This window comes from Zophobas morio, unplaced genomic scaffold (assembly GCF_036711695.1).
Source record: "Zophobas morio isolate AGI-343-1 ecotype UQ-CSIRO unplaced genomic scaffold, CSIRO_AGI_Zmor_V1 ptg000006l, whole genome shotgun sequence".
In the NCBI taxonomy this organism is placed as follows: domain Eukaryota; kingdom Metazoa; phylum Arthropoda; class Insecta; order Coleoptera; family Tenebrionidae; genus Zophobas; species Zophobas morio.
Window position 1 is genome coordinate 1,807,146 of NW_026972111.1, and position 26,353 is coordinate 1,833,498.

General features: G+C 31.5%; 1 protein-coding gene across 2 annotated transcripts in view; it reads right to left on the reverse strand.

Moving 5' to 3' along the window:
• Lov (jim lovell) overlaps positions 1 to 26,353 on the reverse strand; it is a 303,156-nt gene that overhangs the window by 32,165 nt on the left and 244,638 nt on the right. The window contains exon 1 of one of the 2 annotated variants that reach the window (XM_064047462.1): positions 3,903 to 3,953. The exons of the other annotated variant lie outside the window; for it this stretch is intronic. The gene's annotated coding sequence lies outside the window, so the exon portion shown is untranslated. Of the gene's footprint in view, positions 1 to 3,902; positions 3,954 to 26,353 lie in introns of those variants that run through there. 2 annotated transcript variants of the gene reach the window in all.

Genomic DNA, 26,353 nt, shown 5'->3' on the forward strand with positions numbered 1-26,353 from the left:
TATGGGGAACTCACGTTTTTATGTCAAAACAAATCCTCGGTTTTCTTACATCAAACAACTTTACAATTTTCGGTTTAATTCGTCTAAACAATTTTTTTAGTGCAGCAATTTTTCATTAAATTTTTAATTAGACAAGCTATTAACCTTAGTGAAATTGCCTCCATATTTTAAAATCTTCACATTCAAGATTCGCACTAGAAAGCAATTTTGATAAGTTACTCTCATTATCAATATGAGCAGAAATTCTAGAACGGGACTTCGAAAACAGAGGGCGCTAGCGACACCGTCAGGAGCTGTTCACACGTGCCAAGACGGTGACTGAAAGCTCAAAGCACGGGCCGCAGGAACTGAAAATTGTTCACCTAATTTTGTGTCGTCGTTTTTAATAGCTTCATTTGATTTTTAGTTTTTTAAATAAACTGGATTTAAGTGAAACAAAATAGTGTAAGTTGTAATGGCAGTAATATAATTCAACAAAAAATAAATACGTTCGAGCTGGAGAAGTTTGCTTATAAACAAAACTTTCAGTGAAGTTCTTGTATGCAAACCATGAAGTAACAACAAGCTTATTTTGTACGTTTTACGTTTTATTATTTTGTTTTGTGTTATAACGTACGCAAGTAATTTTTGAAAAGAACTGGAATTTATACGGTTTTCTAACAATGGAGAGATCTATATTTACACTTTTTGTATAGAAAACGTGCTCCAAGGAGGCTTTAATAACTGAAAAAAAATCCAAAATCAAAGCCGATCTTCATAAATGAATTAATATTTTTACTATGTATTAAGTGTGATTTTTATTTAATCAAACCAGTTACCAAAAAAATCCAGAAAATAAAAACGTGTTAATTTTTTTTTACGCGGAAACCTTATAAAAATTTGTCGGATTTATTTTCACAGGTAAGATTATTGTCAGGATTTAAAAAATTGAACGTTTGTTTGGATGAAATGGAAAGCTCAAAGCTCGAATTGAATGACGAAAACTTAAATTTTTTAAAACAGTATGAAATTTCTAAAATTTTTCTGGTGGCTCGAGTTGACAAATTAACTTTTTATTCGCTCAAAACTGAAATTCACAGCTTTCACTGAAATTAAATTAAAGAAAGAAACTGTAAAAGTCGCAAGTTAAGCAGCTCGAAGCCTTTGAAAAAGGGTTAATTTTTTTTTCTGTTAGATAATTAGAATATTATTCAGAAAATGTTAAAGAAACCATGAATTAGCTTGACGGTACTTATTATTAGCCTATTTTGTTCTTAAAAATGGAAAGGAATAATCAAAAAAGAATGACCACAAAAGCACTTGAAATAATTTTCAAAAGCACAGTTGATTTTAAATATTTCTAATAAAACCAGAAAACAATCCTGGAAAGTATTTCAGGACTAAAATTTTACAGTTACACACAACTTAATTAATTGCAAAATTTGTTCAATTAGTGTCCACTGTTGCGGAATTGTTGAAAACACGTGGTGATATTCGGAAGCTGAAAGCTCGAATAAAATAGCGAAAATTTAGGCTATGACGACCTATCTTAGAAAAGATAAACAATTTTTTAAAACAATATGGAATGTCTAAAATTTTCTAGTGGCTCGATTTGACAAATTAACCCCAAGATACGCTCAAAACTGTAAAATTTTGAGAGCTTTTACTGAAATTAAAATAAGGAAAAAATCTGTAAAAGTTAAGTTAAGTAGTTTGAAGCTTTTGAAATGAAGCTAATAATTTTTTTTGTGGTTCTGTTTTTCAATAAATCGAATATTTAAGACAGCTGGGAGTTGAATTGTTGCAGGAATTGTTCAAAACGCGTGGAAATTTAAACCTGGAATTATTCTCTCAATTTGTAAATATTATTCAGAAAATATTAAAGTTCTCATGATTTTTTTTCTTCATGAAGGCATGAATTAGCTTGATGGTAACTATTAGCCGATTATTTATTTGTTCTTAAAAATAGAAACGCATAATCCAAAAAGAATGACAACAAAACTACTTGAAAAATAAAATTTTACAGTATGAAATTAATCTAGCGCAAATTATTAATTTATGACACAGTATTATAAAATTAGTTCAGTTAGTTTCCACAGGTGAAGCTTTCAAAAAATTTTTACCCCGAAATGCGTCACTGTTGCGGAATTGTTGAAAACACGTGGTGATATTTGGAAGCTCAAAGCTCGAATAAAATAGCGAAAACTTACGCTCGACCCATCTTAGAAAAGATAAACAATTTTTTAAAATTTTCTAAAATTTTTTAGTGGCTCGATTTGACAAATTAACACCAAGATACGCTCAAAATTGTTGAATTTTCACAGCTTTTACTGAAATTAAATTGAGGAAAAAAAATTGTTAAGTAGGAAATTAAGTAGTTTGAAGCTTTTGAAAAGAAGCTAATAATCTTTTTTTGTGGTTCTGTTTTTCCATAAATCGAATATTTAAGACAGCTGGGAGTTGAATTGTTGCAGGAATTGTTCAAAACGCGTGAAAATTTAAACCTGGAATTATTCTCTCAATTTGTAAATATTATTCAGAAAATGTTAAAGTTCTCATGATTTTTCGTTCATGATGGTAGCTTGATGGTAACTATTAGCCTATTATTTATTTTGTTTTTTTGTAAAAATAGAAAGGAATAATCCAAAAAGAATGACAACAAACGTACTTGAAAAATAAAATTTTACGGTATGAAATTAATCTAGGGCAAATTATTAATTTTCGTTTAAAATTTTTACAAAAAAATACAAGACCTATTACACAGTATTATAAAATTAGTTCAGTTAGTTTCCACAGGTGACGATTTCAAAAATTTGTTTCTCCGAAGTGCGCCACTGTTGCGGAATTGTTGAAAACACGTGGTGAAATTCGGAAGCTCAAAGCTCGAATAAAATAGCGAAAACTTACGCTATGACATCCGACTGTAGAAAAGATAAGTGATTTTTTAAAGCAAAACGGACTTTCTAAAATTTTTCTGGTGGCTCGATTTAACAAATTAACACCACTGTAACATTTTTAGAGCTTTTAGTGAAATTAAATTAAAGAAAAAGTCTGAAAAAGTAGTTCGAAGCTTTTGAAACGAATATAATCATTTTTTCTGTTTCCGTTGTTTAATGAATCGAATATTTAAGACAGCAGGATTTGAATTGTTGCAGGAATTGTTCAAAACGCGTGAAAATTCAAAGCTGGAACGGCAGCAATTAAAACTATAGAAAAATTATTTTCTCATTTTCTAAATAATATTCAGATGCTGTTAAAGTTGACGCGCGATTTTTGTTTTCATGAAAGCACGAATTAGCCTTATGATAATAAAATTTTATAGTGCGAAATTATTAATTTTCGTATGGCACAGTATTTTTTTCAATTGTTTTCCACAGGTGAAGTTTTCAAAAATTTTCTCCGAAGTGCGCCACTGTTGCGGAATTGTTGAAAACACGTGATATCCGAAAGCTCAAAGCTCGAAGAAAAAACGAAAACTTACCCCATGAGATCCTATCTTAGAAAAGATGTGACAGCTGAATGTCGAATGCGAACTTGTTTTTTTGTATGTAAACAGTCTCTCAACGTGCAGCACATAATTTTCACCAACAATAGAATAAAATCGAGGGTGGTTTAGTGAGCATTTGTCGTATAAAAAAAAAATTGTTAACCAAACGAAGAAGTGTGAAAAACGGTGTTTTTTCCTGTTCGTCCGTGTACCACCTCGTCGTGCCCTTACCGTCCTTCCTCCCGCAAATCCCCCACAAGCACACACACAAGAAATCACCGGTGGTCAGCCGAAAGCATGCGTGATCGCAGGATTTGGGACTTTTTGGACGTCGGTGGTAGGTATAAAAACAAATCGAGCACGTGGCGGCGCGTCGCGCGAACCGACTCCACATGGGCGAGGCGTCGACCGTGCGTCGTCGACCGTGCGGACGCACCTTGCACCTCGAAGTCTTCTTGAGGGGGCGCCGAGTCCGACTGCTTTCAAAAATATGCCGACTCGCAATGGACGCATAATTCCCGGATCCCCGTTAATGAATCCGATTAGACAAAGCTTGGCGAGCGGCAAGAACGCTTGCGCCTTGCCTCCCCTCGTGCAAGACTCTCCCCACCTTCTTTACTCTTACTGTTTTACCCTTAGATATAAATTAAGGGGCGGCGAGTACTTAGAATCACACACGGCTCTGCCGTCTCTCTCTGCCGCCGACCGCTAATTACGGCGAGGCGCTCGGCCGTCTCCGGAGCGCTGCGAGCGCACCGGACCTTCTTCGGCGGGACGCGCGACACCCGGAGGACCTGCGGCACCCGCTTTCCGGGACTTCCGGGACGTACACTGAGGCGGCGGCGGCAGACGGCGGCTCTCTGTAGTTTCTGTGGCGCGCGAACGCGATCCAACGGGGAAGCGGGGTTCAGGACTGAAAAAAGCGCTTTTTTGCGGTGGCTGCGGGGCGGAGGACACCGGACGGACAAGACGCCGGATTACAGGTGATCGGGCTGGAGATGACTTCCTACGGGGTGCACGCACTCGCGGACCGAAGGGCTTGAAGGACGCTCGATAAATCTAATTTCTGTATATATACAGTGCAAATTGTGGACGCATTACGGGGTTTTTATTCGCTTTTTATTTCGCGAGTTCGCGCATTTTGCTTCCAGAGGGTGAATTTTGATAAATGTCCGAGTCCTACAAGGATCCCGTTTCCGTTGCAAATCAAAATAAAGGTTAATTATTCATCAACCTACACAAAAATGAAAACAAATATTTTAATAATAATAACAACAATTCAATTTCACTTTTGACACACATTCAGGGTTAAAACTCTTACATTTTACCAAAATTTAAAAACTTGACACAATTATCCACTGTGCAGCTTTAACTTGCATTAAAATCAATACATGCAAAGACATAATAAATACTAAAACCAATCAATCTATTCTGCTCCTCGTTGGGAAATACTTACGATTAAATTATAAAATTAATAATAACATTAGAAAACAACTACTTCAACTCACATAATATTTTAAAGGAGTTAGAACACCACATATCATTATATTACCAAAAATAATTTTCATTCAACTCATTATGATGATTCTACAGGGTGTCTAGAATGCATGAAAACGGTTAAATATCCAGTTGTACAAATCAATTGAAATTAGGTATAGGGGTACAAGAAGTTTCGCTCTAATTATTCGTCAAAAGCTCCCCACCTCGATCTGACAACGAATGAAAAATTCATCACAATTGAGCTTGGGATGGATATGGGTAGGACTTAATTTTTGGCTTGCTTTTTTTCTTAATATATATAGTATTCTTTACTCTTTGAGATAATTTTGGGGCCGAGTTTTTTTTTGAAAATTTAAAATCTTGAGGTTCTAGGTATTTCTGTTTGGAAATAATTTGAAATTGCTTTGGAGCCATTAGTACCTTTTTTTTATAATATTTAATATAATTAAATTTCTTACAGGATACGCCATTTGGTAAAATCAGTCTTTTCTTATCAGGTACTAGCCTCACCCGCCCACCCTCTCTTTTCTTAGAGGGTATCTCAGCCAATCGTTCAATGTATATTAAGAAAAATAAGGCAAAGTATAGACCCCGCCCACCCACCCCATCTCAATTGTGATGAATTTTTTTATTCCTAGAAACTTAAAACATGTTTAAAATGGTAAATTTTTGTAAGAAAATATCGATTTCGCAATTAGGCTCCGCCCTTCACTACTTCACTACTTTTTGTACCTTCAGAATAATTAGAAGTTTTAATCATTAAGATTCTTAAGATCATTTAGGAATTCAGAATTTTGATAATCTGGTCTAAAATATTGTTTAGAGCTTTTGGGAAATCATATAAATCTCCGAAATCCTAAAAACCTCTGGATTTTAAAGTATTCAAGAATTAAGATCTTCAGAATTTACAGAATTTTCAAGGTCGCTAGGAACTTGAATTTTTTTGTACCTCCAAAATGCTTAGAATTTTTTATCTTTAAGAAGCTTAGAATCGTTTAGAAATTCTGGATTGTCAGGTTTGTTACGAAATATCCGAGTCTTTGATTTTTTTTTTAATCTGTGTGTTCGTTTTGATTATTATCTTTAGAACTTCTCCAGAGTATTCAAGATCTGTAAGGTATTTGATACAATGAAGACTTCTGGAATTTTTAACATCCAATTTCGACAATTCTAAAAAACCCCTAGAAACTAAAATATTTGAAGTATTCTGCTTTCTCTGAAAACTTTGTAAACCCTAAAATATCTAGAACTTCTAGGTTAAAATGAATCCTTAGACCCCTAAAGTGTTTATAATTTCTGAAATTTAGGTGTACCTCGAAGACATTACAATTCGTCTAAAAATTTTTCTAAGAATTTTTCTTTAGAATTCTTGAAAACTTCACGCTTTTCAAAATCTTCACCATCTTTAGGAACAACGGAATTAATATTTTTTAGAATTTTACTATGATATCTAGAATTTGTAAGATTTTCAATGTGTTTAGATCCTCTGGGTTAATTAATAGTTATGAAACATCTCTGGATTACGAGTGTTTAGAATTTTTACGACGTCTGGTATTTCGAAACTTTGTATACCCTGAAATATTTAGTTGCTTTGAAATTTCTTGAATTTCTAGATTATGATGGTTCCTGTGAACACTTTAAAAATTTCTGTGAAACTTCTATGGAATGTCCACGATCTTCAAGATCCTCAAGATCATTAGAAAATTCAGGATCTTCAATGCCTTCAACATCTACAGGATCTTCAAAGATTACAGGCTCTTCAACATGTTCAGAATTTTTGGGATTAACGGAATCTCTATTTTTTTTAGAATTTCTAGAACTTCTAGATAATGATGATTTCTGAGGCATCTAACATGTTTAGCATTTCTAGGATTTATATGTACCTTAAGATATTCAAATGTTTCTAGAACTTTTCAGAATTTTGTAGATCTTCAGGATTTTTACACACAAGGTTTTTGGAATTTTCGAAAGCTTCAAAATCTTCAGAATCAAGAATGTTTCGGAATATTTAAAATATTTTTGAAACTCTCTAGAATAATTAGGATATGTAAAATTTTTAATAGCCTTGGAATTTCCAAGAGCTTCAAGATTTTCAAAATTTTTAGGATTTTCAGGGTAGTCAGGAACGAATGAAAACTTACCTTACCATTATTATGTTCATCTTTGGCTTTAATTTTTTCTTAATACACATAGTATTTTTTGAATAACACGATACTCAAAAACATGTCTTATGTGGTAATTTCTTGTAAAGAAATAATAAGGAATTTGAAATTAAATTCCGCTTCTTTGGTTCCTGACAATTAAAAAAAATCATCAGAATTGAGATCGGGTGGGTGGGCGGGGCTTACATTTTGCCTTTGTTCTTTATATACGTAGTTGTCTTTCTAGAATAAGAAATTTAAAACATATATAATGATAAATCTAGATAAATACAAATCTTGCAATTAAGCCCCACCCATCGATCTGACAACGAATGAAAAGTTTGTTACGATTGAGATTAAGACAGATGGGTGGGGCTTCTCTTTTGTTTTTTTTTTTCATTAATAGATACATCTAGTTTTCTTTATATAACACGATTACTTAAGAACATATTTCACATGGTAATTTCTCGTAGAAAAATGACGATTTTACAATTAAGCTCCTCCCCTCGGCTTACGATGATAAAACAAATCATCACAATTGAGATAGGGCGGGTGGGCGGGGCTTATATTTTGGCTTTTTTCTTAATATATGTAGTCGTCTTTTCAGAACACGAAAGTTAAAACATGTTTAAAATGGTAAATTCTTGTAGACAAATATGGATCTTGCAATTAAGCCCCGACCCTCGATCTGACAACGAATGAAAATTCATCACGATTGAAATCAAGACAGATGGGTGGGGCTTCTCTTTTGGTTTTCTTTTTTAATTAATAGATACATTTAGTTTTCTTTATATAACACGATTACTTAAGAACATATTTCACAAGGTAGTTAAATAAGGATTTTAAAATTAAGCTTCGCCCCTCGGCTTACGACGATTAAAAAAAATCATCAGAATTGGGATAGGGTGGGTGGGCGAGGCTTATATTTTGCATTTTTTTCTTAATATACATAGTCGTCTTTTCATAACAAGAAACTTAGAACATGGTTAAAATGGTACATTTTTGCAAGGAAATATGGATTTTGCAATTATGGGACGGAGCTTAGTTGCAAGATCGATATTCCCTTATACAAATTTACCATTTTAAACATGTTTTAGTTTCATGTTGTGCTAAGAAGTCTACACATATTAAAACAAAAAGGCCCGCCCACCCGCCCTGTCTCAATTGTAATGATTTTTTTTATTGCCGTGAAGCAAGTGGGCAAAACTTAATTGCAAAATACTTATTTCTTTACAATAACTTAAAAACATGTTTTTGAGTATCGTTTTTTTTAAAGAATACTATGAACCAAAGATGAAATACAAAAGTAAATTAAATACATTTACCGAATGTTCTAGTACTAAAAAAAAGTAATTGGCGCCAATTATCGAGTGCTCTACAAATACCTAGGAGAAAAATGTATAGTTATTAAAAAATTAAAAATGTCTTGAATACTGAGTGATTCATTTAGGGTGTTCTTCGATTTTAAGTGAAATTTTTCTGCCTGTTTGGCCAACATATGCTGTGTTGTAGTCATCAGATTTTAATTGGTAAACGCCGGAAGGAGGGAATAATAGAAATAAGGTTTTTGTTTCTTACAAATAAGGAAGAAAGATTAGAGGAAGTCTTAAAAGCAATGTTATAATCTATTGTTTTGAAAATTTTGAAAATGGACAGAATGAAAACCAAAAAAGGAGGTAAAGGGCAATGCCGGGGATAGTATGCGATTAGAAATTGGAATTAAATATGGGAGAGTTTATGGGAAGCATTATTAATGCACGACAACGTGGGGAAAACTGGGAACTCCTTACATGAGTTGTCTATTCAAAATTCTATGTCTAGAACATTCAGCCGTCGGTCAAGAAACCATGGATAAACCACCAGATATTACAGATGTTTCGACGCAAGAAAATCTTGTAGACAACACACAAACGAACAAATAACGGGAGCGTTTATGCAACCTATGGGGCTTTTTCTAATTTATTAACATCGAAGGTTAAAAACCGAAAATGCTTCTATAAATACTTATATTCCAGATACTCTTGGTAGATCCTTAAGGACACCTCAACTTCGAAATTCTGCTGGCACTCTAATCACAGAAAATGAAAACATAGCAAACGTTTTCGCGGACTCGTTTGCCCCCCAGATATCGCAACTCCTCAATGTGGCGTATTTTTATCTAGTTTTGATTTTATTGAGTATGAGATCCGTGTAAAGCTTCAGAAATTAAAGAAAACCAAATCTTCCGGACCTGACGAAAAATATCTGCTGCCATTAACCGTATAAATGTTGATTTACGGTTTTATAGAAGATTTTTATAACCAGGTGTGACGGAAATTACTAATGGCAATTTGTTTAATGATACCAAGTTCACTTTCAAAGGTTTCATGACTTAAGGAAATGTGGAATAATAATCTAAAGAAAAAGGAATTAAATGATAAAACCTTTTTTCTGTCTATCCTATGAACTCTGGAGACAAAAAATTACCAAATTTTGAGCACGTCGTGGAAAATATAGTCAAATTTTGAAATTTGTCATCAAATTATTTGTCAAACAGAATCATTATTTAACGTTTCACTACTCCACTTAATTCTGAACAATGTAATTTGCCAAAATCAGTCTTATCTTAGCAAGTACTAGCCCCGCCCACCACCCCTCTTCTCATTCTAACGACTAATTTTATTTCTGTTCAGTATAAGATCATTCATTTCATTCAGAGATCGGATCAAGTCAATCACTGAGAAGGAGACCGGGTGGGTGGGTGGGGCTAGTGTACCTAGATAATAATTATGAGAAGAGTAAGGCAAGGAGCGTGATTCATTTTTATTGGTGGATCATTTTTTCCACGGAAAAGCCATATTTTCGTGCAGTATGGTTAAAAAACATGAACACTGCGGCGAGTAAATATAGAAGAGTTTATGGCCAACATTTCTGTGAAGATCAACGGGAAATATATGGCTAAAAATTAAAGAAAAACGCCGTTCCTTCAATTTTTCCCTGTGCAACGGAGAGTAATAGTTCGAATAGTAAGCTTTCCAGTGAATATTTTCAGTTTGAATCTCCCCTGTCAAATAATTTTCTTCCTTCTCAACCTCTCTGGCCTGAATTTGTTTCGTCTAAACCGTTAAAGTGCAAACAACTACCTGATTATGTAACGCTACAGAAAGAAAATGATACGCTAAGAAAAAATGTTAGAATGTTAAAAATTAGTAACTAAAAATTAAGCCAGAAATTATACTTGCAAAAAGTGTGTAATGCAAATTTAAGGAAAAATTTGGCAAATATATTAACAAAGGATTAAATTGAGGTTCCAAAAGGGAAAAAACTCAAAAAATTTGAAGTTAAATTTGGATGTGGGATCAGTGGATATAACTTGAAAAATGAAACTACCATCTCCAGCTATTCGAACAGTGAATTTTCATTAAAAAAATTTAAAGTTTAAATCTCGAGTTTTGGATGAAATTATAGGGTTCTAGCTGATGTTCTTAAAGAAGTTTTTAAGAAAATGAGTGCAATTGGTTTGAAGGTTCATTCTGTAACCTCAGATATGGGATCGGCGAATCAAGCTATGTGGAAAACCTTTGGAAGAAAAGCTGGAAGAAAATGCGAGACAAAAAATCATGTCCTAAATCCAGTTAATGGCGAAAAAATTTACTTTTTAGCAGATGGGCCACATTTATTAAAAAATATAAAGCACTGTTTGGTACAAAACAAAATCATTCAATTACCAAATGATTTTGTTGAAAAATATAAACTAACTTCTGATTTGGTTGACGTGCAACACATTAAACATTTTTGTGAAGAAAAAGCCAAATTTGAGCTGCAATTTGCGTCTAAATTAAATGTGTATCTTTTACAATCTAACCATCTTAACAAAATGAAGGTGTCATATTCTCTAAACGTTTTGAATCGAAATGTTAGTTGTGGAATAAAATTTGATGCGGAAGAGGAGAGAGAAGACAAATGTTCTCTAACGACAGCTGTTTTTATTGATGTTGTACATAGGTGGTTCCAGTTGATTAGTTCTAGATCAACTATTTCGATCTTGAGCAAATTTAATATGGCTGTCAAAGGAGAACTATAGAATTCCTTCAAGTGTTCATTAAGTTATTTTTTAACTTAAAAGTCGCTCCTGACAAATTTGGAAAAGCAGTTTGGAAGCCTATTCAAACAGGTGTTTTATTAACTACAACATCAATTTTAGACCTGCAAAACTTTTTGAACGAAAAAAAAAACCTCATATTTATTAGCATCGAAATTTTCTGGAGATTGTTTAGAAAATGTATTTTCCCAAATTCGGTGAAGACATTCGGTCCCTACGGCAATTCAGTTTTAATATGACTTAAAACTTTTATCAATTTCTCAATATTTGGACGTTTCAAATAAATAAGTCAAGTTACGAAACCGACAAAACAACACCTCTAGTTGGTTTTTTGAGTTATATTAAAAATAATTACAGAAAAGAAAACGGTGTTCCTAAAGGAAAAGAAAATTTAGCTTTACCTAGAAATTGGAATTTGAAAAAAAAAGAACATTCTTTGAGAGGAAAAATGCTTTGTGCAGTTGCACAGGTTATGTTGTTAAAAGCTTGATAAAAAATCAAAATTTTTGCAAAAAATGTATTGTTGCTTTGGTCTCTAAGAAGAATTGCAATGAAAATTATCCAAAATTTGTGGCATTAAAAGAATATAAAACTGGTGCTTTACATTACGCTTCAGAGAACGCGTTCCAAATAGCAATTTTAGTAAAGCAAATATTTTGTAATTTGAGAGATTATTTAAAAAATAATAATTTTTGCACTGGTAATGTTTTGGAAGTCATGAAGAAAGAAATTAGGAAAAATTCGACTTATCGCTCAATACAATTTCCAACATGCTGCAACAGCAAAACTAAATTTACTGCAAGAATGATAGTTTACCGTCTGGAAATCTATACCAGAAAGGCTAAAGAAGAAATAAGAAAAAAGCAAAGAATAAAATGGTCCAGCAAAAGCCAGGCAATGAGGGATTTGGTTGAAAATGCAAAACAAAAATTTGAAAAAAACTTAAAAAGTTTGTCCAAAATTTCTTGAGTTTATATTAAAACTATTTAACTGACAAATTTCGAGATAACCACTAATTCAACAGTAGCTGATATTTAAAATTTTTCCTAGTAACGCCACTGACCTTTTGGCATTAATTTTGGATCAAAAATTGCTGTCACTCGTCAGTGTTTGCTCTACTTTTATCATTATATTATTTAGGTACACTAGTTGTTCCCAACGTAAAATTTGGAGAGTGTATCACATTGTCAGTGTCTAATCGTTTTTCTTCTGGTCAAAACAACATTTTGTAATTTAGCGAACTGAGAAGGTAATGTCCCCATCTCAATTGTAATGATTTTTTTATTCGTTTTTAGCCAAGCGGGCCGAGCTTAACTGCAAAATCCGTATTTGTCTACGAAAAATTAAAAAAATGTTTTTGAGTATTGTGTTGTTCAAAAAATACTATGTATATTAGGCCTCAGTCATACCCGCCCCGATCTCAGTTCTCAATTGTGATGAATTTTTCATTCGTTTTCAGAACGAGCGGCGGGGCTTAATTGCAAGATCTATATTTGCCTACAAGAATTTACCATTTTAGACACGTTGTAAGTTTCTTTAAAAATAATCTACACATATTAAGAAAACAATGCAAAATGTAGCCCCGCCCACCCGCCCCATCTCAATTGCAATGGTTTTTTTATTCGCCGTGAGCCAAGCGGGCGGAGCTTAACTGCAAAATCCGTATTTCTCCACAAGAAATAAAAAAAAATGTTTTTGAGTCTCGTGTTGTTCAAAGAATACTAAAAAGATCCAGATTTGTCTACAAGAATTTACCATTTTAAACATATTTTAAGGTTCTTGTTCTGAAAAGACCGCTACGTATGTTAAGAAAATATGCAAAATATAGTAGTACTTGTTAAGATAAAACTGATTTTGCAAATGATATACCCTGTAAGAAAACAGAGGGCGGGTGGGCGGGGCTAGTACTTCCTAAGATACGACTGATTTTGGCAGATGACATAATTTCTAACGAAATAAAGGGCGGGTGGGTGGGGCTAGTACTTGATAATGATTGATAATGACTGATTTTGGCAAATGATATACCCTCTAAGAAAACAGAGGGCTGGTGGGTGGGGCTAGTATTTCTTAAGATAAGACTGATTTTAGCAAATGATATATATCCTTTAAAAAAACAGAGGGCGTGTGGGCGGGGTTAGTATTTCCTAAGAACTTGCAGATTTTTTCAAATTTAACCTACTACTCTTTAATAAACAGTCCTCACATTTCAAGTACAAATTTCATGTAAAATTCCTGCTAAAACGGTATATGCTGAATTTTACGGCACAGGGTTGTACTTGAAGGTAACAAAAAATTTATATCTAGAAGATATAGTTATGTCCTGATGTTCCACAAACAAATTTTGTTTTAATGACTTCTTCTATTGTTCTGTTGTTCCACAGTTTAGTTGTTTACGTTTAACACTTAAATTTTGAATTTGGCTTTCGTTGAAAATCCCTTTTATAGTTCCGTTTTATGCATCGTCCTTATTTTTGTAATTTACCACTTGCCCTTCTAAACTAGAAATTTTTGCTTTCAAAACATTAATTTCTTTTTCAGCACCCCGTGTTATTTTTTCTTGTAACTTTAAATTTTCATTTTGCAGTTTTTTGATGAAGTTGTCTTTTTCCAAAAGAGTTTGTTAAAGTTCATCAGTGAACCTGTTGACCAAGGATTAGATGGAAAATACAGTTTTGGACAACAACCTCGCAGATGTAAACCCTCTTTTCAATTTTTCAAGATGGATATGGCATCTGTTCTCTCCATTTGTTAAGGGTCCCCAGTCGTCGCCCGCAAAATCGGTTTCAGTGAGAAGAATTATTTTTGTAACTATGCAACCCAAAGTACCGACCCAAAAACTCTAGAGATTGTGGTCAATGTAGGAAGTCCGTCATAAAATGCAAATCGGTAAACAACACCAGATAAGCTTATTTATTTTCAAATGAAGAGTACAGGGAAATAACCATCGAAATCCATTTGTATGTATTTTGAAAGAAAATTAGTTGAAAGTTTAAAATGCTGCGGAAAATAGATTGAGAAACCCACAAGGTTCAGTCTAACACAACTTTTTATTTTCTTTATAATGTTTTAAAAATATATAAAATAAACTGTTTATGTTCAAATATAACAGCAAAAAATTGGTGGAAAGTTGTTTCGACAGAACTTCCCTCGCACCTAAAATACAATGAAAGATATCCAGCATTTTCGAGTTAAATTTTTACTTTAGGTACACAATTTTGTGATGAAATCATCAACATTTTGCAAGGACACGTAAATCAATGTGGATTAGACTAAAAATAACAGTATTCCAAAAATTTCTGGGAAAATGGAGTGAGTCGAGACTGATTTAATCAATAGAATAAATTGACTCAGTCATTTTTTTTTTGCCACCTAGGTATATAAGCAAATCTAAAAAAATATGAATGCAATGATAAATTACAAGTAAAAACTCATCATATTTTGCACATTTTTAGTAGAATTTATTCGGTAAAATTTTGAGATGACGTTATCAATTTTTTAGTAGCAAAATCCAGAACTTGTGGTTTACAAATACATTATTGAGATTTTTCGGCTTTTCGGTTTTTCGATTTTTCAACTTTTGTTTGATGTTTCAATTTTTCAGTATTTTAATTTTTGACATTTTCAATTTTTCCATTCTTCAAATTTTCGATTTCACCATTTTTTTATTTTTCGATTTCCCAATTGTCCGAAGTTTCACTGATACGATTTCGCAATTTTTCAACTTTTCGATATTTTAATTTTTCAATTTTTAAAATTCTAGATTTCTCGAGTTTTTAGTTCTGCTATGCATATTTCAGTTTTTTTTTTAATTTTTCGATTTTCCAGTTTTTCAATGTTTCGATTTTTTAATTATACGATTTTTCAATTTCCCGATTTCTAAATTTTAGATTTTCCAATTTTAATTTTTTTTTATTTTTTCATGTTTGGACTATTTATTTTAAAAATAAAAGTAAAAAATAACTACCAAAATTGTGACTAAAAATATGTAAAAATTAATAGAAAATAGAACACATTGCTGCTAAAACATAAAAATAACTGTATTTTCCCAAAAAAATCTATTGCATGATTACTGTTCCACTAGTATTGCTAATTTAAGACGTTAGTATCAAACGCAGTGAAAGTATTAATTCTTAGTTAAACAAAAAAATAGTTGAGTGTCAAAATCGAGTGAAATATGTGAGACGTGTATAAACAAAAGCATCTAAATAATAGCTATTTCCCACAGAATTTCTGGAGGCTTATAGAGTCGACATTGGCCTGAGCGCGCTCCGGTCTGTGGATCATACAAGTTCTCGGGCGACGATGTATCTAACGAGGCAGTTGAAATACCTGATATGTCACAACGCAAAAAGTATTTCTCAAAAAACTTTCAAACGTTGATGTCTTTTTAATCGAACAAAACACAATTGGCGAACGCAATAATCCAGAATGGTGCGCAGAAAAATCTTTTAGACTAACCGAACGTTATTTTGGTAAAATTTGCAAAATTGTACAATTAAAATTTTTTATTTGCATTCGCGTCATGTGTAGTTTATATAAATCTTTTGCCCTTCTAGTATAACCACACACAGGAATAAATAGTAATATTGGAATGGGTTTGCTGGAGATATCACGTAAAAAACGTACCTATAATACTCTACCTCATAGGTGGTGAGGAAAAGAGTATCAAAAAATTTAATTTAAATAAATATGATTGTTCAGGTAAATAAGTGGCTAGTGAAGTGATGAGAATCTAAATCTTGTCAGTTTTGTGTATTGATTAATATATAAAATGACAAATTAATAAAAAATATTTGAATAATTTTTTCAAAGAAAATATTTTAGTAGAATATATAAAATTATAAAAATTTGCATACTTTTAAATCAAATTATGTCAGCAATGAAAGAAGTCGACTTCTAAAAGAGTTTCAACAATCTTGGTCAGCTAAGAGTATTTATGACTTCTGTGACCTAAAGTACCTGGACTGATTACCTGAAAGGGTCGGTCGGCTGTGTAAAACTCAGCCATTTATTGAAACGGAAAACTTTGTAAATAGGGTTGCCTAGTTTCACTTTATTTTCATTATTCAGTATTTTTTTAAAAAGCAAATATTTTGATAAATATAAATTTTAAACAAAAATGACCGGGTCTTCCCCATAGAGGTCAATGTTGTCTTTGCACTGATATAAAAGTTGAAGCGAAAAATGCTCTCTCCTCGTCTAAAAACGCAAATTCCTTCGAAGAATGACGATTAATTAAACACTAAACAATCACTTATTTTCAAAAATATTGTGTCTTCCCCAGAGATTTAGACATAATCTATCAATTGAAATGTCGATCTTTTTTTCAAAGTTGAAATTACGCCCGTAAAATGAAAATCTATTTAGCTCATTTTTCGGTCTGCTACTGGGCACCCTTATATCTTGTTTTCGGGCAATGAGAAACCATTTGCTTCTGTATTTCTACAGTTTTTACAAGAAATAGTTGAAAAATGGTCGAAAATGTCAAATGGTATAATTCTAATAATGGCCACTTTGAGAAAAACATCTGACGTAATTTTTAATCATCCTGTACGAATACGTCGTCAATCACTACAACTTTGTAAACGTTCCCAATTTCTTAAATCGCACTTGCTATCTACGTTATCTATGTTAAATAATATATAGAGGTTCATTTGCTTGTAGAAGCATGCATTGACCACTGATTAAGACAGTTTGTTATATGTATACAGTTACGTTCTACATGTGATTGGGGCTTATTTATGGGGGTTGCAAACCGGTTCGGTCGAAACGAGCTGATTCGAATTCAGATAGGGCTCGAAGGAGGGAAATTAACAGATAGGCTTATTCTACCAACTTAAAATTTTCTTTACTTGTCGACGCTAACTAGTTTTCTGGCTTAGAGCAATTACTTAGGTCGGTGACTACGGTCGATTAGAAGAAAATTAGCACGCGGCGAACGGCTCGAGTCGCGTGTTCGTCACCCGAGAAAAGTATGGTACGTGTATGTCGCTCCGTAACCAAATTACCATATATGCCGTGCGCTATTTTGGCGTATAAATTTGTTGAAACGCCGCCTCCATTTACCTTATCAAAATAATATCCTAATCTTCAATGAGCGCTCACTCCACGAATGCCTCATTCAGAGGCAAACTTCCGTTAGTCTGTTATGAAAAGCACAGACAAAAGTTGCGTTTAACTAACTTTAACTGTTAAATTAATACAATGTAGACGTACCTATGCGACGTATCAATTAAAAATAAGTTAAAATAAGCGGATTAAAACATAATGCGGAGAAATTATACATAATCACCGAACGGGCGTAATTACTATAATTATCACGTGACGCTAGCTTCTGTTCGTTTACAGTTTAACGCTAGAAAGCTTCTGGTCAGGTTATAAACACTTCAGTTGAGAGGTTGGAAGTGTTGCATACCGTTCGGTGTTGGCGGCTTTTTCGGCTATTTATGACGTTTGGAAGCACCGGGTAAATAATAAAAGTGGGGCGGCTAGACAGGTAGCGATGTGAGGGAAAACGCCGATGGAGGCTCATAAAAAGTTGACAAGTTGGTGTTACTACACTATTTTATTTTAGTGAATTATGGATCGGTCGACCAAGTTATGTATATTTCATCTAATGAGACTGTGTCACTGTTTTGTCTGTTCTAGAATTAAGATAATTTGTATCGGACTGAAAATATATTACTTGATTTAAAATTTAGATTGTGTTCTGCTTTAATTAATTATTAATTTATCACACCTTGTAATTGTATATTACACTATGTATGTGTTAAGAATCACCCTGTATATCAATTTATATCACTGATAATAATAAAAATTTAGTTTATAAAATTTTAATATTTAAACCCACCACCTGAAGAAATATGAACAAGAGGAAACAATATCTAGGACTCTTTTCCGTGGAAACATTAAAAAAAAACACCAGTTCAAGTAAAAAAAAATGAATGAAGGTAAAATCAACAAACAATAATTTTCATGGAAGTTTCAAAAAATAGCGAAAAAATTAATTGTTTTTTGTTAATGTATTCTGAAAAAAAGTAATCTGTATTCTCTTTGCGCTGTAAATTATTTGGTGAGGATAGAAAAAAACGAATAAATTAATTCACATTCATATTTTCGGAGAAAACGTGAAACTAGTTCTACTCATTTTCAAAATTATTAAACACGAAAACAATGTATATTAAATTAAAAGACGTTCAATTAATGTATGCATATTTTTCTGACCGCAGTGCGCAAGTGACCATTTTTGGGTAGTTTGCGCACGTGTTTTCTGTGGGATTAGGACCGGACTACCTGTAAATATTTTGACGACTGGTTAATTCCATGTTTTATGGCCGTTGTATAGATGCTGTCATTTCAAAATTTTGTACTGTGAGGTGGTTATAGAACTATTTGAAAGTAGTTTTGGACAAATACGCTTAAGGGTATTTATGTCCATTGTGAGAGTGTTAAAAGGGATTAACTCCATTTTGAAGTATTTCTATACTTTAAATCCTATTTAAAACATCCAACTAAGACTCTAATCTCTGAACTGTTAAGTACATAATTGCAGGGATAATATGAAATATAATAGAAGATAATCTACTAATAACTACCACAGATTATTAGTAGATTAGTAGAAAAGGATTCGATTATTAAGCACGTACATACAGCATTTGAGTTAAAAGAAAACGAAATTTGTTTGATTTTCTGTCCTCAAAGTAGAGAAGACTAATTAACTAATTAAGCTACAATGGAGCAAAACGACCCTAGTATAATTTTTGCGTAAGTACCTATAAAAGAACATTTTCATTTTTTCAATTTTTCAATTTTTGACTTCCAGATTGTTTAATTATGCCATTTTTCGATATTACAATTTTTCATTTTTCGATGTTTCAATTTTTCATTTCCTCAATTTTTCAAAATTTTCAATTTTGACAATTTCTTGATTTCTCAAAAATCCGGTTTTCCAATTTCGTTTATTTTCATTATTTGCATTTTACAATATTTCCGTTTTTTTGATTCGTAATTGCAAATCGAACCGTAGAAATGAAAAATCGAAACACTGAAAAACTAAAAATCTGGAAACTTAAAAATCAAAAAATATAAATAATTTGAAAAATTGGAAAACCCAAAAAGAGTAAAATCGAAAAATTATAGAATTATCAAAATTGTGAAATGGAAAAGTTGCAACATTGAGAGATTGCTAAATTGAAAAATTAAAAGATCGAATAAATGAAAAAGTTTAAAAATTGAAAAATCAAAAATTGAAAAAACGAAAAATTAAAAGATCGAAAATGCGCAAATCGAGAAATTGCAAAATCCAAAAATCGAAAAATTTCACATTGAAAAAAGAAAAATGAGGAAATCAGAACATGAAAAAGCCGAAAACTTGAAAAATTAAAGTGAAGTGAAAAATTGCACATCGAAAAACTGAAGAAATGAAAAATTGAAAAATAGCAATTTTTACAAAGTGAATAAACAAAAAAATGAAAAATTGAAAAATTGAAATGGGAAAAACTAAAATAAAAAAAATGAAAAATAAGAAATCGAAAAATCCATATCTGAAAAATTGAGAAACAATTACAAAATTTCAAAATTGAAGAAACAAAAGAATGAAAAATTGAGAAATTGCAAATTGAAAAATTAAAAAAATTTAAATTCGGAAAACAAAAAATTATAAAATTGAAAAACAAAAAAATCCAACAATTGTAAAAATAAAAAACGGACACGTAAAACTACAAATTGGAATATTTAAAAACTTAAAAATTGAAGAAGTGAAAAATTTGGGAACTGAAATTAAAAAAATTAAAAAATTAAAAATCGGAACATTGCAATATCGAAATATTGGGAAATTATTAAAATCGTATTTAATTTAATTTTACTAATTTGATTAGCTTTATGTATGATTTAAATGGTGAATAAAAAAATTATTATTATTATTGTTATTATTATTGGACAATCGAAAAATTAAAACTTCGGAATATCGATAAATCGAAAAAAGAATGGAAAAATTCCCAAAATTCAAATGTTGAGAAATTGAGAAATCGAAAATGTGAAAAATCGAAAAATCGAAAAGTTGAAAAATTTTTTAAATGGAAAAACAGATCTGAAAATCGAATAAAAAATTGTAACACCAAAAAATTGAAAAACTGAGAACGTGAATTTTAAAAAATCGAAAAGTTGGAAAATATCGAAGAACTGAAAGACCAAGAACGCGAGAAATACAGAAAGCGGGAGAAATAAAATAATTTGAATTTAAAAACCTAACAATTTAAAAAATTGAAAAATAGAAAAATTAAAAAATCGGAACATAAAAAAAAAAATTAAAAAATTGAAAAAACCTACATTTTAAATATTGAAAAAATCTAAAATTGGAAAATCAAAAACCCGAAAAATAGAAAAACTGAGAAACTGAAAAATCCGAAATTTGAAAAACCAAAACACTGAAAAATCGGAAAAACGAAACGAAAAACTGAAAAATCGAGAAATAGAAAAATTGACAAAATAGGGACATCGAAAAATCAAAAAAGAGAAGTCTAAAATTGGAAAAACCGAAAAATTGAAACAGTGAAAAACTTTAAATTAAAAAAATTGATAAATAGAAAAGTCGAAACATGGAAATCGCGATTAATCGAGAAACAGATAAATTGAAAGATCGAAGTACAATCAAAAACTGAAAGGAAATTAAAAAACTGAAAAATATATATAAAACCCAAAAGTCAAAAATCGAAAGATTGAATTGAAACTGAAAAATTTTAGAATTAAATTTCGAAAAATTGAAAATTAGAATTATCCAACTGGAAAAACAGAAATTCAAAAAATCAAGAGATCAAAGAATCGAAAATTGAAAAATCAAGAGATCGACACATTAAAAAATCGAAAAATCTAAAATTTCAAAATCAAAAAATTACGAAAATCGAAGAAGAAGAAATCAAAAAATTGAACAACCGAAATATTAAAAAAAAAACTAAAACTGAAGCATCGAAAAATTAAAAAGTCAAAGAAAATCTGGAAAGTTGAAAAATCGAAAAATCGAGCAATGGAAATATCAACAATTCGAAAAATTAGAATTTCGGAAAACAAAAAATCCAAAAATTAAAAAATGTCCAAAATGTTTCAACATTTAAAAATTGAGAAATCGAAAGCCTGAAATGTCGAGAAATCTAAAACCCGAAAAGTTGAAAAATTGTAAAATATCGAAGAACTCAAAACCAAAAAATTGAGAAATAGACAAATCGAGAAATCAAGTAACTGAAGATTGAACTGAAGAAACGAAAAATCGAAACACTGAAAAACTAAAAATCTAGAAATTTAAAAATCAAAAAATTCTAATAAATCGAAAAATTGGAAAAACCAGAATAATTATTATAATTAAAAATTATGAAACGTCAAAATTGTAAAGTAGGACAATTGCAACATTGATCGCTCAGTAAATTGAAAAATTAAAAAATCGAATAAATGAAAAAGTTTAAAAATCGAAAAATCAAAAATTGAAAAAATGAAAAATTAAAAAAACGAAAAAGTGAAAACCGAAAAAGTGCCAAACAAGAAATTGCAAAGTCCTAAAACCCAAAAATTTCACCTTGAAAAAAACAGGAAAACCGAAAACTTCAAAGTTAAAGAAAATAAACCGAAGTGAAAAATTGCACATCGAAAAATTGAAAAATTGCAAAATGAAGAAACAAAAAAATGAAAAATCGAAAAAATTGAAATTAGAAAAACAAAAATAGAAAAATTGAAAAATAAGAAATCGAAAAACCCATGTCTAAAAAAACGGAAAATAGAAGAAGCGAAGGACTGAAAAATCTAGAAAATGAAAAATTGGAGTTGAAAAAATGAAAAATCAAAACGGCGAAACGTCAAAAAATCGAAAAATTGGGATATCGAAACCTCGAAAAACTGGGAAATCGAAACATCGGCAAACTGCAAATCGAAAAATTACAATTGGAAAAACAAAAAATTATAAAATTGGAACATTGAAACATTGAACAACTGTAAAAATAAAAAACGGACACGAAATTAGAATAAACAAAAAAATAAAAAAATCGGAACATTGCAACATCGAAAAATTGAAAAACTATTAAAATCGTATTTAATGGATAGTGCGGACGATATGAAATATATTTAAAGCAGACAACCAATTTTTGAAAAAACTGAACAATCGAAAAATTCAAAATTCAGAATATCGATAAATCGAGAATAAAATTGAAAAACTGAAAAATTCCCATAATTTAAATGTTGAGAAATTGTGAAATCGAAAATGTGAAAAATTGAGAAATCTAAAAATCGAAAAGTTGAAAGATTTTAAAAATCGAAAAACTGAGATATCTGGAAATCGAATAAAAAATTGTAAAACCAAAAAATTGAAAAATTCAGAACGTAAAGTTTAAAAAATCGAAAAATTGAATTGAAAGATCAAGAACGCGAGAAAAGGAGAAATCAAGAAATCAAATAATTTGAAATTTTAAAAAACTGACAATGTAAAAGATTGAAAAATTAAGAAATCGGAACATAAAAAAATATAAAAATTAAAAAATAAAAAAAATGAGAAGTTGAAAAATCCAAAATTTGAAAAACCAAAACACTGAAAAATCGGAAAAACGAATCAAAAAACTGGAAAATCGAGAAATAGAAAAATTGACAAAATAGAAACGTCGAAAAATAAAAAATCAGAAACGTCTAAAATTGAAAAAACTGAGAAATTAAAAAATCGAAACACCGAATAATTGAAACATTGAAAAATTAAAAAGTCAAAAAAAAATCGGGAAAGTCGAGAAATCGAAAAATCGAGCAATGGAAATATCAAAAAGTCGAAAAATTAGAATTTCGGTAAACTAAAAATCCAAAAATTGACAAATTCCCAAAAGTTTTCAACATTTAAATATTGAGAAAGCGAAAACTTGAAATATTGGGAAAACTAAAACTCGAAAAATATCGAAGAACTGAAAAACCAAAAATTCGAGAAATAGACAAATCGAGAAATCAAATAACTGAGAAACTGAAAAATGAAACAACTTAAAAATCGGAAATAATATCGACAAATTGAAGAAATAAAAAGTAAAATATTAAAATTTGCAAATTGAAAAACTGAAAAATTGGGAAACTGAAATTAAAAAAAACAAACATTTAAAAAATCGGAACATTGAAACATCGAAAAATTCGAAAATCAAAAATTACAGAATTGTCAAAATTGTAAAGTCGAAAAACTGTGACAGTGAAAGATTGACAAATTGAAAAATTAAAAAATCGAATAAATCAAAAAGTTTTAAAATGCAATAATTAAAAACTCAGGGAATTTTAAATCGAAAAATTGCACAAGTTAAAATTTGAAAACTCCCTAATAAAAAGAGATAAGGAACACGTAATCAACCAGCTTTCTATTGGTGAACGCAGTACAGTCGTCCGAAAACCCGATTCACACTACTTAGATGACTCATTCTTCTCTTAAGATTGTGCAGATAACAAACATATCTGATAAATACGTTTCAAAAGCTGTTGTTCTGGTATCTGTGTGCCTATAATCCAAACAAATAAGAATCGTGTAGCGTAAAACTGGCTTAGCAAACTCCAGGGTTGAACATCCACATTGCACGTGATCGCTGACTCCACCATTGTACGTAGTAATTGCAAATGGTTTCAAGGCCGGTCGCATTCGAGTATGGATTTGGGTTTTGTTGACGACTTGTCATTAAACTTGAGTTTCACCGTTTCTAAAATATCTAATTCGCGACTACGAAAACTTTAACATTGCTGTAATACCTGACCTACATATACAATATAAAAACAAAACTAGTCTTGATGGTGTCAACAACAGGGTGTTTTACAATGGGGAACGAGTAACTAAATATACTTAAAATGGCCCCTCTCTACGTTTACAAGTATGTCTCGCTTTTTTCGTCAGCGTCACGTGACCGCAACGTGAATCACTCAGTATCTTCGCGAAAATAGCAAAATAGTGGTAGATTTTTCAGCGTCGCATGAATTTCCACCGACACATCATTATGTTAAATTTTGCGCTTCCCGAACCCTTCCGGGCTCCAGAACGAACCCATTTTTCCCGTTCCCTCACCTGCGATTCCTGCGTCTCCTGTCGAGCCCCCTCGCGGTATAAATTCCGTCAGTTCGCGACAGCACACCGTAACAAGCCGCACTTCTCCATTAAAATTCAGCTCCCCTCCGAAACGGCACCACTATTAACCTGTTGGTGTCTTCGCGTTGACTAAAGCCCAGGTCGGGGATGACGTCCCGTTCGCCCCGTCAAAACAACCATCATTTTTCGGAGAATTGCCGCAATAAAGATATGGGCACATACCGTACTCGCCAACCGAGGACGAGGCGAGGCGGTCCTCCGCCCCCCGGTGATCGACGTCTTCGCGCAACCCAAATGAAATTGTAATAAATTAATAATTCAAACAAACTCATTAGCGAAGCATATGCGGAGTAATGTATCCGAGCTGGCTCATTAATAATTCGAAACTTTAAATGAATCCCAAGTTTAGATATAAGTTCTACATGTGAACGTAATAATACAAACGCATATATCATCGGGACATGTCACCGGCTAATACTCGGATGGCACCTGAGGAACCCACCTGGGGTCACGTGACCGCGATTTGGATCGGGGGCGGCGTGGCGGCGGGTTTGGCGCTGGCGGCGGCGTGCATGCGGCGGGACAGCGGAAATTGCAGTTTTCTAAAACGCACTGAGAGAGATCTCGGCCTGGTGACTTCTCCGGCAACGTCAACAAGCATAAAACCTCTGAAACTTTTAGAATTCTTTTCGATAATTTAGAACTCCAAATACTTATTCTAGAACTTCCAGAATTTGAATTAAAAAGTCTCTACCAAACTCGGGATTTCTATAACTTATATCATCTACTAGAGTCCTAAAAATTTGTAATTAAGTTACGTATTATACCCCTCGATATTTCATTAATTATTATCCGATATATTTTTACATACTCTAATTGACCTCCTCTTAGGGTTTATTTTTGTAGTATAAATAAAATTGGGTTTTATTATACAGAGTGTTTCTTTATTTCAATTTTAAAATATCCATACTTCAGCTTTTTTCAAATAAAATATTTTATTATTATATCTTATTCTGTTTTTTTTTCTTTCTTATTAAATGCTTTCTGTATTTAAACTTGATAGTTACTTTTTTACAGACACACCGACATATCGAAAGAAAAAGTACAAAAAATATAGTAGGTCAATAATAAAATACAAGATATTGTTGAAAATTGTAACGTTTCAGATATTTTTATAGACACCCTATTTACTAAAATCGTATTTAATGTTTAGTGCGGATATCCAGAAATCGAACAATCGAAAATTTGAAAAATGGGAAAATTAAAATATCGGAAAATTGAAAAACTGAAAAATTGAAAAATTGAGAAACAAAATATAAAAAGTCGAAAAATTGAAAAATTGAAAACTGTCGAAGAACTAAAAAACCAAAAAATTGAGAAATGGAGAAATCCATAGATGGAAACATAAAAAAATAGGAAAAATCTGACACTGAAAAACCAAAATTTAAAATCCAAAAAAACTGAAAAATTCTCGAGAAACTGAAAATTTTCTCAACTGAAATGACGAAAAATAGGGAATAGAGAAATTGGCAAAATAAATAAATTGGAAAATCGGAAACTCAAAAAACAGAAAAGTCGAAAATTGGAAAAACCGAGAAATTAAAAAATCGAAAAATCGATAAATTGGAAGGTCGAAAAATATAAAACCGAGAAGTCAAAAAATCGAAAAATGGAATTGAACCTGAAAATTCGAAAAATTGAAAAATAAAATTATCGAACAACTAGAAAATCGAAAAATCTAATATTTTGAAAACATTAAAGGACCTAAAAATTTAAATACCCAAAATTAAAAAATCGAAAAATTGGGAACGTCGAAAAACTCGTAAGTAATTGTAAAATTGAAATTTCGTTAAGTCGAGAAATCGAAAAATTGAAGAATTGAAAAAAAAAAATCGAAAAATCGATATACCTAGAAATCGAATCAAAAATCGTAAAAAAAAAACTGAAAAATTGAGAAACATTGAATTTAAAAAAATCAAAAAGTTGAAAAATATCGAAGAACTGAAAAACAAAAAAATCCAGAAATTTAGAAATCGAGAGACCGAAACATCAAAAACTAGAAAATATCTAACACTGAAAAACCAAAATTTAAA